Source organism: Triturus cristatus, chromosome 3_2, assembly GCF_964204655.1.
Source record: "Triturus cristatus chromosome 3_2, aTriCri1.1, whole genome shotgun sequence".
Lineage (NCBI taxonomy): Eukaryota > Metazoa > Chordata > Amphibia > Caudata > Salamandridae > Triturus > Triturus cristatus.
This window is the reverse complement of record NC_140584.1, coordinates 629,794,047-629,810,194: the sequence shown is the minus strand read 5'-3', so window position 1 is coordinate 629,810,194 and position 16,148 is coordinate 629,794,047.

The window sequence follows — 16,148 nt, the reverse complement described above, 5'->3', positions numbered from 1 at the left end:
CTCCATTCCTGTTATCTGCATGTTTGGCCGCTAATGTGATACCTTGCAGTGGATGAGACTTGCCTTTCTGCAATGAACTGAATTTCGCCGATCGTTGAGCAGCCTTATGACTCCTTTTTCTTTTCTTGACGGAGTCTTGGCTCTCACGGCAACGTTGTTATTTCTGTTGCATATTCCCTCATTGCTGTCAAAAGGAGTATGAATCGAATTGTTTTAATAAAGTCAGTCATTGAACCTCAACATGCACCTGTAAAATCTTGAAGGTTGCAAACATCAAATATGACAGATGGAGATTTGAATTTCTGAAAACGGTTACTCACCTTACAAGCAATATTTTGAAAAGGCAAAACAAATACTTGGAATTGGCAATAGTCATGAATATTAATTAAACTAATGAAGACAATGCAAAAGTCTTGATAGCATTCTGCATTGTTTCTATCAAGAATACCACTTGTAATTGCTTTTTACTCATAAAGTGGCACAACAAAGAAATGTTTGACTATAATTATCATTCATCAAGGCATGGCTTGACTCCAAGAGAGGCTGGTCATTCTCTGTTGGTCCTTTGTGGTAAATTTTTTCAACCTCCTTTCCAAATGCCTACATATCTATCAACTGGCCTGGGCTTCCTCATTTCATTACATAAGCCTCGCTGAAGTGCAGTAGTCTGGTTTCATTGATCGGTGAGCAGTTTTGTGATTCCTTTTTTCCCTCAGGTTATATGATGCGTTTCTCTTCACGGGTCTCGCGCGTCAAACATGTTGATTTTCCTGACAGAATCTTTGCTCTCACTGCAACATTGCTATTTTTGTTGAATACTCCTCTCAAATAATTTCATCATATTTTCTTACAGCATATCTCCTTGACGGAATATCCATGACAAATTTTCAATGACTTTCAGTGGTTCATATTATGTGTAGGAAGTGTTTTTTCAAGTTTTTGACTTTTTTGCTATAAAAGTATACCGTACATAGTATTTTTCTCTCACAAATCTACAAATCTCTTCCAGTAATTCTAATCGCCCTGGTTGTGTGTAAGCGCTGTATGTTTTATGGGAGAACAAAACCCAAAACCAGTGAGGCGTTCCACACAATTGACTGCTTCGTCATCTCCCCTTGAAGATCCTTTCAATATTCTTCAGTCCAACATGGAAGAGAATTCTAGCAATAATGTATTCACCCCAGTGGGTACTTCTTCATTGTCTTCTAAAATTCCACTTCCAACGACGAAGCCTTTGCTCTAATCACCGGTTTCCTCCAATCTCTCATCTGGCAAACTTGTTAAAAAATATCCTCCATCTCCTGCCACTTCTCCTCCTCCCACGTCTCTAGACTTACTTTTGGAAGATATTCATGCTCTTCGACCTCACATGGACGAAACTAATAATCGTCTACAAGCTTTGGAGGATAAATGGTCACACATGGAAAACAAAGTTGTACAAGTGGGACAACGTGTTGACTCCCTTCAAGTTGTGGTAGACCGGATCCCCACAATGCAAACGGAAATGTCATACCTTAAAAAAAAATTCAAAACCTTGAAAACCGCAATAGACGTAACAATCTGCGACCATATGGTGTGGTAGAGGGGCAAGAACGTTCAGATCCTATAACATTTTTCAAATCTTTTCTTCCAAAAATTCTGGGTATCCCTCAATCCCCAATTCTCAACATCCAGCGAGCGCACCGCTTGGGACACATCCCACGTTCTCCAACTCCTTCCACAAAGTCAAGAGGTGTTATTATATACTTTTTAGAATATACTGACTTGTTGAAAGTATTGCAAGCAGCCAAGTTTAAAGGCCGAAAATCCTGGCACGGTTCTAACCTCTTCTTTTCTCAGGACCATGCGAAGGAAACAGCAGACAAAAGAAAGACATTTTTAGATATGAGACCTGCATTGCAAAATCTTAATACTAGATTTGGCCTATTTCACCCATGTCTGTTCAAAGTAACTTACAAAAGCAAAACAACAAACTTTGAGGATCCGGATTTGCAGCAACGCTTCATTGACAACTGTAGAGAGGAGGACATGGACGTTTCCAGACTTTCCTACATTTGATGCTATAATGAATAATATACTGCTTTTCCTCTGAAATTGGTGTTAATTGTTCGAGTTTCAATTTGTTTTTTCATAGTTCCTTATTCTCTTGTTTCTCCTATTAATATTAGGTGCGGTATCCTGTTTATTTGCTCCTTATGATTACCGATTTCGTTTGGATGGAGTGTCTTCCCCCCAACCTTTCCCTGAGATGTCTGGTCAGTTGTGTCATCTTCCTTATGTGGTTTCACCACCATCGTTTTTGGTATATTTTTTTTGATGTTTTTGTTTTGTCCTATGTATATTTAGTGTTTGTTTTGTCTCTTCTCCTTTTCTTTCTTTCAATCTCTTTTTCTTTTACGTATTCTTCTCCCGACAATCCTTTTATCTTTCATAACATGGAGCCTATCTCTTCCTTTAAACTTTACATCTCATTTTACAAATTTTCTCCTTTATAATCACATCGTATCCTATATTTCATATATATTCCAGCTTTCTGTTACTTTTTTTAATCTTTGCATTATGTTTCTACTTTTTTCTGTCTTATTAATATTCCAAACTGTTTCTATTTTTCAACTTAATTTGTTTAACATATTTATTTTAATTTAGATGACTTTGCGAATTGTATCATGGAATGTTAAAGGTTTAGGTTCTCCTATAAAACGTCAGAGAGTATTAACCTAACTTTCTAATTCAAAATGTGATATTGCTTTGCTTCAAGAAATTCATATTGTAGATAAAGAAGTTGCCAAACTTAAACGACAATGGGTAAGCCATGTATTTGCTTCCCTGGGTAATGGAAAACATAATGGTGTAGCTATTCTATGTCACAAACGCTTAGATGTTCAAGTGCTCTCACACGACTCTTATGATCTAGGTGGATGGGTCTTTGTTTCCCTTTTAGTTAACAAAATACCCATTACTCTTTTCAATATTTATGCTCCTACCTCTCCCAATAATGCCTTCTGGCCCACACTTTTATCCAAATAAATGACTTATAAAGATGATTATCTATTGGTGGGTGGTGATTGTAACATGGTTATTGATCCTATACTTGACCGTAATTCTAAAACTAAATTTATTCCCTCTCTTAAACGCACTCAATTTACTTCTACAATTGCACAATGATCTTTAATGGATGCATGGAGACTTTGCAACCCCACCCTTTTAGAATATACTTTCTTTTCCCTGGTACACTGTTCTCTATCCAGATTAGATTATTTATTCCTTTCTCACTCCCTTGCACAACACATCACTCAATCAGAGATTAGTCCTATACTTATTTCGGATCATGCTCCAGTATTTTTAAATATAGACCTACTTCCTCCATCTCATGGTAAGAACGTTGGAGATTTAACAACTCCCTTCTATTAGAGAATAATTTTACCCAAAATGTTGAGTCTTTTGCTAAGACTTTTTTTCTTGAAAATGAACTTTCACATATTTCTCCACAAATCATATGGGATGCATTTAAAGCTACTTCGAGAGATTTCATCATTTCATATATATACCGCAAAAATAAATCTTCTTTAGATACTTTGAAATCCCTCACTACACGTATTAAACAACTAGAGCATTCCTATTACTGTACAAACTCAAAATCTTCTGTGGAAGATCTCATTAAACTAAAGTTCACTTTTAATAAATTGTCCACAGATAACGCAATTTCATTTTTACTTAAAGCATCTCAAAAACATTATGGAGGTCAAAATAAATCGGGAAATTTCCTAGCCAATTATCTTAAAATAAAAGAAGAATGCTCCAAAATCAATTTGATTCTTACTTCATCTAATTGCATGCTTTATAAAAATGATGACATTCTGGCTGAATTTACCAGTTTTTATCAAGAACTTTATACACCTGATTCTTCTACGTCTCAAGGTAGTATTAGTCAATATTTATCTTCCATTGATACTCCTTCTCATCTTAATGTAGACTTTTCTTCATTAGGTAAAGAAATTCAATCACAGGATATCCTTAATGCAATCCGTACTATTAAACATGGTAAGTCGCCGGGCCCTGATGGGTTTACCATTGAGTTTTACTCTCACTTTTTTCAGTTACTTCTTCCTAAACTACATCAACTTTTCCTTTACTTCATAGCCGTTAAATCTTCAGGTGGCTCTTTCCAGGACGCTCTAATTTGTCTCCTTCCCAAACAAAATAAAGATCCCTCATTGTGTAAAAATTATAGACCCATTTCTTTGATCAATTTAGATTATAACATTTTCACAAAAAATATTAGCCCAATGCCTGGAATCCTTGTTACCTCAATTAATTGGAGGGGAACAATGTGGGTTAATTAAGGGTCGTCATATTGCAGATAATATTAGATTTTTTTTCAATGTTTTTAGTAAATCCAAATCTTATAAGCATTCTTTAGCGGCTATTTCCCTGGATGCTGAAAAAGCATTCAATCGATTGAGTTGGCCTTTTCTTTTCTCTTTCCTGGTTTGGTTTTAGTCAAACTTTTATTGATTATATCTCTCTTTTATATCCGTCTCCCATGTCATATATTTTAGTTAATGGTCTTCTCTCTTCTTCATTTTCCTTATATCAGTGTATTAGACAAGGGTGTCCCCTTTCTCCTCTCCTTTTCATTCTTGCTCTTGAACCATTTCTGATAAACATTTGTACGAATTCCCAAATCTCTGGTTTTCAATATGGTGAAAACCATCTAAAGGCCTCTGTCTATGCCAACGATATCTTACTTTTTCTTTCGCATTCACAGACCTCTCTTCCTGCCTTCCTATCAGAGATACAACTTTTTGCTTCGGTTTCAGGATACAAACTAAATTTTGACAAATGTGAAATTCTTCCCCTAAATAAACTATGTTTTCATGCTGGTTATATCTCTTTGAATTTCAGTTGGAAACCTAACAAAATTAAATATCTTGGCTTATAATTCATGCCTACTATTAAAGAAACTATATCCTTGAATCTAAAAGAATTGCAATTAACCTTAAAAAATCTCACTTTCAGATGAAATCCTTTGTTGTTGTCCTGGTGGGGTTGTTTGGATGTGATAAAAATTATGCTGGTCCCTATAATTCTCTATTATATATCCAATCTTCCTATAAATATTCCTCACTCTTAATATAAATTAATTTATTCCATTTTATCAAACTTTTTATGGAACAATAAAAAACCACGTATGTCTCTTCAAAAACTTAAAAGTCCCAATTTATGGGGGTTGTTAATTTTCCGGACTTTCACTCTTATCATACAGCATTTTTCCTCAAACAATCTGCTTTCCTCTTACAGGAGGATGCTGCCTCAGATTTACCTTTATGGGTGAATATTGAAAAGATCTTTTTACATCCGTTCTCCTTTAAAGAATTCTTATCCTTTACACGTAGGCCTTTATCCTTGTCTCTTCCTATCTTTAATAATATTGCAAAAAAATTTCAACCTATTTTCATTTGTCACAAATCCCCTAAGGATCAATTCTTACATTCCTCCATTTGGTACAACTGCCACATTTGAATCAATAATAAAACTATCTTTTGGAAGGACCGGTATGCTAAGGGTCTTCATTGGGTTTCTCAACTTTTTCACGATAATCTTGGCATCTCGTTTGCTAATGCCCAAGCGAAATTTTTATTGCCTTTGTCCGGGAAACTAAATTCAATTCTTTAATCACGAAGATTCAAGATACTTATAATAATTTCATGCCCTCCCACGTATCTTCTACTCCCCCATCTAATTTAATTACACTTTTGGAATCTACCCCTTCTGCTTCTCAATTATATAAACATTTTCTCCCTCAGTCATCCACTAGAGAGAAAATAGAAGTAGAATTACTATGGGAAACAGATCTCCAAACTGCTTTCCCTATCCACATTTTGAACAAGATTTGGTTGAAAATAAGATCTTCCAGAGCAGCCAATACCACCCAAACTCTATTTCATATATATAATAGACTCATGTTCACTCCTGTTTCATTACACAAAATAAATAAATCTCTTCCCCCTTCCTGTTGGTCTTGCTCTTCTACCAAAGCAGATTTAAAGCATATGTTATTTGATTGACAATATGTATACACTTTTTGGACACAGGTTTGGCAGCAAATAAATATTATATTTCAGACGCAAGTCGCCCTTCCTTTTATTAACATTTTCTTAGGGAGTGTTTCTGAAGATTGGGATTCCCTGTTAACTAATTTCTCCATAATAGACCTTCTTCTAGCCGTTGCTTTTCAACAAATCACAAGGGAATGGAAGAATTCTGCAAACATATCTTATCGAGCCTGGTGGTATGCGGTTTATTACAACCACACATTAGATAGGGCATATATCTCTCCCATTTCACTTGCGATTAAGCGTGACTCCCTCTGGCAACCTATAACTACTTTTTAGATGCTTCTGCCATGAATGCTTGCTCTCATAATCCTTGAATTGAGGAAGCTCCTAAACCTCCATGATTGTTTTTCATATATTATACTTACAGTGATATATTAATTCATTTTTTTCCTTGTTCTTTTACTCTCACCTTTGATGTTATTCCTTGAAATATGATTATAAGTATTTTTAGAACTTGATGATTGTCTTTCTCTCCCCTTCCCCCTTTTCTCTTGCATATTTTCTCAAAATGGGCCCGATTTGTAAATGTAGGCCACTTTTTTTTAGCTATCTGATTTGCTAAGGATGGCACCTATATTTTGGTCCCTGGGCTTATTTTCAGTCCCTTTCTGACTCTACTCTAATCTGCTACCTTCTTATTCTATGGCGTGCCTTGTTCATCTTGTGTCTGTCCCTACCCTAGAGTATAGCCTCTTTACTTGTATCCTTTCACTGTTTACTTTTGAGGAACTAGTTTATATTTTTCCTTATGCACTCCTCAAGAAAGTGTGTTTTTATGCTATCTTCCTCGTGTGCTTCTCTCCCCTCAGAGCTTCTTTCACTTGTTTTTATTGCTTAAGCTCTCCCCTATTGCATGTAAACAAGTACTTTTTTTTATTGACCGTTAGATGATTTAAAATCTTTCCAGTAAAACAACTAAAATCTACACCCACCCTCCTTGCCTTTGCATGTGTTTCCCTTGTGCGCTTCTCTAACCCTCCAGCTCTGTGTTGCTCTCTCTCATCTATCAGTGTCTCTTCCACCTGTAATTCCTCTCTGTCGCCATTGTGTGCTTTATTCCGCAATCAAGTGTTTTGTGCTCCTCTCTGCATGCTTCTATGGTTTTCTCCCCCCTACCGCTCACTCTGTGCTGCAGTACCCCTTCCTCGCCCCACTGACTCCTTCATTACATCCCATCCCATCCCACCAACGTTCATGGTAATTTTTTAGGTCTCGCATAGGCAGTGCATGCGCTCATCGTTTTTTATTCATTCTTTGGTGTGCTGTTCTGAAATCCTCACTTTGCAGTGGTGCATTGCTTTAAATTGACCCTGCTTTTTGTGTTTCATCCCTGCACATGGAGCTAGGCCCTATTACATATATTCGATCCCTTCTGACTGTTAGTTTCGGCCCACTATTTTTTTTGTTTTCTCTTGCCTCGTGTTACTGTTTTCAGAATGTTGTGTTTTGTGCATTTGAAAGTAAATGCACTCAGTTGACAGCATTTCCTTTAACATTTTTAGACCACATATGGTATTTTATAGATGCTTGTCTTTGGCTCTGAGCACTCAACACAAGTGACGCTTGCCGTATCAGTCATCCCCCCAGTGTGCTCCCCACTGCTTTACCCCTGGATGTTTTCAAAATCAGGTTTATTTTAACAAAAAACAAAGACATCAACAAAAGAGCAGCTAGCATAGCCCCCCTCTCACATTAACCACACCCTGGCATTCGGGCTCGTCTCCCCCCCTGTTTGCTTTTATTACAGCTCTTTCTCATTCTCTTCGCTCCTCTCCTCTGTAGTTATTTCAAGCTTTAAAGTTGTATTTAGTGTGAAGCAATGATGTGCAATTGTGTTTCGCAGATTTATATGTCAATTTATTTAGTTGTTTGGCCGGCTGATATGCTGCATTTTATCATCTTTAGACGGTTTGAGACACTGCAAGCAGACAGAATTTCAGAAAAGAAATGTCATAGACCAAAAAACGCAAACAGTGCAGTAAATCACCTGAAAACCATGCATCATGCTTGAGTACACATATGGTGCTGCACATTTGGGTGGGTTGGTGCTTTTCGAAGATTGATGGGCAAAGAAAAGAAATTCAAGCCAACTAGCCTTTAGCTCATTACCTTCATTTTTGTAGCTCCTAGAGTCACTGCTCCGTCTCTGACAGCACATCTGGACCCTCCTCCCAATACTTAGGCTTTCAACCTACTTTCTTTTATGTACTTTTGTGTACCTCAGTTACACTCAGCACCAGTGCAGCACCACATCAGCACCAGCACAGCATCAGAGGAGCACCACCTCAGAATTAGCTCGCACCAACTCAGTACAGCACCATCTGAGCAACACAATAGCACCACCTCAGCATCAGCACAGCACCATCTCAGCACCAGCACAGCACCACCTCTTCAACAGTGCACCACCACCAGTGCAGTACCAACTCAGCATCAATGCACCACCACCTGAGCACCAGTACAGCACCACCTGAGCAGCATCAAAGCATCACTCAGCACCACCTCGGTATCACCTGAGCACCTCCTCTGCACAAGCACACCACCTCAGCACCACTTCAGTATCACTAAGCACCACTTCAGCACCACCTCAGGATCAGCACAGCTCCACCTCAGCACCACCACAGCATCAGCACAGCACCACCTCAGCATCAGCACACCACTACCTCCTGATCAGTCCACCAGCACCAGTGCAGCACCAACTCAGCATCAGTGCAGCAGCACCTCAGCACCAGTGCAGAAGGACCTCGGAACCAGTGCAGCGCCACCTCAAAATCAGCACAGCACCATCCCTGGATCAACAGAGCACTACTTCTGTATCAGTGCTCCACCACCAGTGCAGCTCCACCTCAGCACTGGTACAGTTCCACCTCAGCAGTAATTCAGCGCCAACACAGTACCGCTTCAGCAGCAGCACCACTTTAGCATCAGCACAGCATCACCTCAGCACTTCCTCAGCATCACTCAGCACTACCTGAGCAGAAGTGCAGTACCACCACCTCAGCATGTCTTAGCACCACAGCATCACTGAGCACCACCCGCATCCCTCAGCACCACCTCAGTATCACTGTTGATACTCCCCTAGTGTCTGTCCACTGGTCATGCTGTAATGCAGGTACCATTTCGCAACCTCCACCCTCCCATTGTTTATGTCCCTCTCCCCATTACAATCAAAACCTATAACAAACAAGCATTAGAACAGGCAAGAAGAAGTTGCCAGCTTTGCAAGGACAAAAAAACTAGAAGACATTTTTTATGTTAATTATTTTTTTAATAGAGTCGTTCAGTTGTACATAATGTCTTCTTGGTTATGTATAAGGTAACAAAATTGTTTGTAAATTTCTTTTATTATAAGACATCTTTTTAACATGTTACGCAGCAGCCATGCTGCTCTACAATATAGCTTAAATACATTGGCAAATTCAATAACTGTGGCTAAACACTTATAAGGTCCCACAAGCAAGACCTTTTGACTATGCCAATCCTTGTTTTTAATTGCTGCATTCATATTTAAAGATCCTAATTGTTTTGTTTACCAGTCCAAGTAGCATCCATCATCTTGGAGCCAAAGGAAACAGTGTTCACAAGGAACTCATTTATAAAGACAATACAAAATATGCAAACTAAGCTAGTTTGCTCTGATTTAATCTGAATCTAAATTATATCAGTTATTGACCTCCAAGTTGGGTCACGGTACACTTTACCTAAGGTTATATGTAAAAAAGCCTGTCACAACAATGAGTAAAGATAGTGCTTACTTCAGGCGAAGTAAGTGAAATTTATTCTACAGTTATAGCATGTACCACAAGTATATTTCCTTATATATATAAGGCAATTGAGAACTTTACATTAGTTATACATTAAAAGTGATGTGTGAGTCCCAGTGAGGTGACCATAACCTATCTTGGCGAGTGCTACGTGAAACATGTGAAAAGGCAGGGAAAACAGGTTATTGGTAAATATCAAAAGGAGAGCAATACACAATGGATGATGAATGATTCAGGCTCTCTCTTTTGTTTAGTGTCGACGACGTTTCGACCCTCTCTTGGTACGAGGTCTCTTCAGGACAGCGTATCTGGGGACTAACATGGGGAAGAATTAAATTAGGGTGATGAATTACAGTGTGTTGGTAATCAGGGCTAAGGTCATTGTGTGTACTATAGCTTACCAGTACAGCACAGGGCATCTAATTCATGTAGTATCCTAGAAGGGTGGATAATTCCGGTTGAATGATGGGGAGCCAGTACACAGGGTCGGCAATCTTACTGAACCTGTAACAATGAATGTATGAATTTAATTTATAGTCACACTGGCGTTGTGCAACCTGAGGTATGATAATGGAGGTGAACTCACTATTATATGGCTCCAATCATTTAATGACAGGGAGAATCATGGGTTAACGGTAGAAACCCGAAGCTATTTGTAACCCTGGGCGTAGTTCGCAAAGTAGCACTTCGCGAAGCTACGCAAAGTGCAGTTCGCACTACGCGAGCTACGCGTAGCACTTCGCGAACTGCGTAGTACCTTGTTCGCACTGTGCCATATGTCGTTTTCAATGATTGCACAGTGGGGACAAGCAACCGGCACTGTGCAATCATTGAAAATGTCATCTTGCACAGTACGAGCTGTAGTTTTCTGCTGCTCGAGTAGATTTTTACTCGAGCGGCAGCTTTCTCAACGCGAACTGGTAGTTTCTCATCGCGAGCGGTCGCGAGCATACGCGACCACTCGCAATGAGAAACCTGACCTCCTCGCGTTGGGAATCTCGCCAGGAGGTTTATTTTCCATGCTCGCGATCGCCAACTTGATGTTGCTGATCGCGAACAAGGAAAAAGTCTCGCCGGGATGTCATTTTGCTTGCTCACGGTCGCCAACTTGACGTTGAGGACCGCGAGCAAGCAAAAAATGACCGCAGCACTACGCAACACTACGCTACGCGTGTTCGCACTGTGCTACATGCAGTTCGCGTAGTGCGAAGTAGCGCGAACTTCGCAAACTACGCGAGCGTAGCGTAGTGCTTTGCCCAGGCTTAGCTATTTGCTCATGCAAATGTTCACTCAATGCAGTTCTGGGATGAACTGCAAGAAAATTATAACAACTCGTAAGGATATTGTTCCAGACTAAGTGGATCAACTAGAGAAAGGTGTCCTAGTAACACACAGAGCTTCATAGTACTTACTGATGCGTTGCCTTCGTGGACCTCTCAGTGGAGCGGTGTTTCATGTATTCGACACGATGACTAGTGGCATAAATAGGGAAATCAGTATCCGGAAGCGAGTCGCTTCCGGTTACTGATTTCCCTAAAAGCAAAAGCCAATAGGTCACAAATGTGAGACCTATTAGCTAATGATTGTTTAGTAGATCGGGCTTTGCATCAAAGGGAATGCCCATGTACCACCCATGGCACACTCATTTAGTGCTAAGTAGTGGAAAATAGCACATAGAATTATTTTGTGTTACTTTAGGGTTGCTCTGCAGCACTAAAAAAAGTTTTGTGCAGGAAATCAATTCCCATTTCAACACTTTACACCAGTTTGCATCTCTTTTGTGACTCAAACCCAGCACAAACAGTAAGTCTACCTCATGGTCTCCTACGTTTCATTCTTGTCAGACCTGGTGATCCAAAGCCTCATTCTCTCACATATCTATTTACATGATAGTGTTATACATACAATAAGTGCTGGTTGAGAGTTTGGTCCTTGTTTAGGTAGATAGGCGCAAGTATCTAATCATTCGTTCTAGTCATGATTACTATGGAGACAAACAACATTTTGTGTTTTGGGTTTGTATTGTCACTAATGTGCAACATCCATATGTCACAGGATAGATGGTATTAGATTTCCTCTATATATATTTACTGATGGAAACCAAAGGTTAAATTGATGTTATAGTTGGGTGAAACTGTCAGCTAAAACATACAATTTTAAACTAACAAAAGGACTAAATTCACTAGTTACAGTTATCTCAAGAAAATATAACTTAAATGCCTACCATGCACATTTTTTTCACTAATTGTCATTTCAGATGTTGCAGTGATGTTATCAATTATGGAACAGAACATGTCATGAGTGATATTATATGTGAGGTAATTAATAGTGCATGGCAAGGGTGTATCCTTAGCCTACCCCCCTCTAAGTTTTTTTCAGGACAGGGGCTGAGTCCCCGAATCCTAAAATGGCTGTCGCTACATCTTTGTTGATGTGGTGGCAGCTAATCAGATCTAATCTTTAGATCTGTTGGATCCGCCACAGCGATGATATATACATACATTTTGAATCTTAATTTCTCAAAAACTACTGAAAAAAAGGATAAAGTAGTTACTGAGTGTCTGACTTCTCCTCAGTACTAGAATGTTAAAGAACACTACTGAACAAATTTACACCACATCACACAAAGCATCCTTTCTGGACAAAGATCTAGCTTTCTGTCAAATTTGGTGCAATTCCGTTCAGCCGTTTGGCAGTAACTTTGTCTGTTTTTCCAATGGAAAATTGTGTGGGGAAAAATTTGGGGGTATCTCCCTTTTTCTCAGCCCCTGCTTGTCGGATCGCCCTAAAACATTCCAGGAAGGAGCTGACATGGATAAGACTTTTTTTTAAACGTTTTGTGAAGATCCAGTCAACGGCTCCAAAGTTAAAAGCAAACCAAAAAAACCATTTCCTATGGAAAAGTAGTCCTAACTATAACTACCCAGTGATGAAGGCCACTGGGTAATATATTCATTAGCCATATACAAATATTTTTTTTTTATTCAGAGTGTGGTACTGATGACACAGTGCACAAATCATACATGATTATATGAGTTACATTACAGCTTAAATGAATGATTGACAGTCAGGTATAAAATTGCAGACTTTGTGGTAATGAAAGAGGATGAAAAAAATATCACTTTAAAAGTCTTAAATGCAAAAAGAGGAGCATTTTTGCACAACACGGTTACACGGCTTCTACTTGCTGCAAAGAGTGGGATATTGAGCTGGTTAAGGACCCATATTTTTTCCTTTTTCACTTTCTACAAGGTATAGTAAACTAGGAATGCTAGTATTAAGCTTCTAATGCTAAAACTGCCATATTTACAACCTTACAGGCTCAATACTGACTTGGTTTACTACAGCTATATGCATGTAATCCCACTCTAGTACTTTGCATTTATGAATGCTGAAAACTCTGTGAGAGTGCTGTGAAGTGGGTACAAAGTGGTATGCTGGCACTCCTTATGCGCACCACATTTCATCATAATTACCTATCTGGATTGTGAAGCATAGACAGCGAACACTTTGTCGGCCCACCAATGGAAAACTAGGTACTAGATAAAAAGAGTAACGTCCTTTGCTAAAAACCACTTATATACAAAAGACACTACCAAGAACTCGTAAGAACCAACCAATTTACTTTCAACGTAATGCGCACAAACAAGTACTAAATTAGGAACTCAACATGATCTCTACTAACCTCACACAAAGGTTTTAGGGCTGTGGGCAGGTGTGTTTTTAATGTCTGGGGTCAAGGTTTTAGGTCTCAGGGCAGGGGGAGAGGACAAGTTTAAGGCTGAGGTGATGGTTTTACAGCTCAGGGCGGGGGGCTGGGGTGTTTTTTTAAAACTGGGATCAAGGTTTTAGGGCTTATGGCAGGGGTGAGTGAGTCGATCTTGAAGGCTGGGGAACAGTATAAGGGGTCAGGGTTGGATGCTGGGGTGTTTTTTAGGTTTGGGCTCAAGGACTTAGGGCTCAGGGCAGGGGGGCTCATGGCAGGAAGGGCAGAGGTCGGGTTTAAGGCTGCAGTGATGGTTTTAGGGCTCAGGGCAGGGGGCTGGGTTGTTTTTTTCAAAACAGGGGTCAAGGTTTTACAAGTTAGGGCAGGGGTGAGTCTGAGCCGATCTTGATGGCTGGAGGGACGGTATTAGGGGTCAGGGTGGGGACTGGGGTGCTTTTAGGTTTGGAGTCAAGTATTTAGTGCTCAGGGCAGGGGGGATCTGAGTCAATTTTCACTGCTTTTAGCGGGTTTTAGGGCTCAGGGAACAGGGTGGTTAGGGTGTTTTTAGGTCTGGTGTGGGGTTTGATTTGAGGGTAGAACTCGGGGCAGGTGTTGGGATTTTGGGCAGGGGCTAGGGAAGAACCTTAAAGATGCATATGCCTTTACCAATTATGCCATTACAACTAAATTAGTTGTAAAGGCATGCATGGTAAAGGCATGCATGTTTAAGACGTTGTCGTTGTTAATACTGCGTTGTTCAGGAATGCGTGGTAGAGGATAACATGCTTCCGACATACAACTGACTCTTGGAGTTCACGTCTTTTGTCTGGGCTTGAAGATGACTTTTTCTTGAGCAGGGCACCACAGGTACAGTCCTCTCTTTGCTAGCCCAGGAACAGCAGATGCAGTCCAGTCTTTGGTGTAGCCTATGTTTGCTAGGCCCAGGGATCAGCAGAGCAGGCCTTATTCAGTCCTCTCTAAAGTACAGATTTGATCTGAGGTCTGGGTGCTACTTTTATTCCCACAACATGCCCTCTGGGGATGCGATGACTACTAGCCAATGGGTTATCAGATCCCTACCCACCCGATAATGATTTCCTGCAATGTGTGGCATCTAACTATCCCCAAGAGCATTATTCTGCCCACTCCCTGTATGGCAGAACCCTTCTCGGTATGTGCAGCTTGGTAGCCCAACCTAGAGATGTGGCTACCTGAGAGCTATATACCCCCGGGAAATCAGTTTGGCAACTGTTTTTCCCTCTCTGTCATGGATGCCAACCTATCTACTAGATCAAAAGAGAAGCTGCTCTCGTGTGTGTGTGTCCACCATTTGCCCTTTAAGGGCAGCTTCCCTCTTGAAGCTCATCTTTTGAGCTCACACCCTATATGGCTTCCTGCCAGGGAGAGGTAATACCTCTTCCAACGGCAAGCCTACATTGTGTCCTTTCCTGGGAGTTGTTCACACCTCTCCCCAGAAAGGCAGAAGGCTGTCTTGTGCTAACTTTTGGCAACAGAGTGGCAATTTTATGAAGTAAAATTTTACTCAAGAGTCATATTGAATTCGACTTGGGCATCAAGTCAGGTTTAATGCAATGATTCCTTTGATACCTTCAAGCACCAACTGTGGTAGTCTCATTTACGAGTTAGCACAGCTGGGTTGTCAGCATGTAGGCTTGTACTTGCCAATAGGGTTACTAGCCTACTATAGTAAAAATGATAATTTGGGTTTTTTGTTGTCAAGACATATAGAAATTCATGTCTTAGTTTTTAGCATACAGTAACTTGCCTTTAGGACTCGACAGGCCTACCTTGGGGGTGACATATGTATTAAAAAAGGTAGGTCTGGATGTTTTCATTAGTTTAAATGGCAAAGTCGAGTTAGCAGTTTTAAACTGCTGTACCAAACTACAGTGGTAGGCTGGGAGATATATTTTACTTTGACACACTCATGGTGGCACAATAAGTGTTGCAGTCCATGAGGGGCAGTTTAACTTACAGGCCCTTGGTACCCCATGTACCATATCCTAGAAACGTATAAAAATGTTCCAGCATACCACCATGTCTGTGATTGCTTTTCAATAAAGCAATGTATTATTTGAAATACAGCCCAATGCGTTTCAAAATGAAAAAATGAAAAGTTTTCTTCTACTGCCTGCTCTTAAAAAGTGTTTTTGCAAATATTCTCAAAGGAGACCCCTTCCCATTTGGGAATGGGGTAACCCCTACTTGAAGTAGGTGGTGAGATACGGATGTTTTGCGATTGCATTTTGGTCGCAAAACATTTACACATACATACTACTGCGATTCGGTATTGGGTATTGACGGGTATTGACGCCCTAAACACACCCTTTCTAAATACAGAATCACAAACCCAATTTACGATTCAGTATTTGGTTACCAAATCACAAATTGTGCCTTTGTACATTAAAAAAAATATTTTTTTTGCTGTCGATAACGGCCTGATTCTGCGAATCTGGCCATTTGCAACCTCACAAAAGCTTTGTACCTCTGGCCCTTAAAGAGAGTGAGAAAGTTTCCCAAGAATCGGCGCTGAAAAAAAGA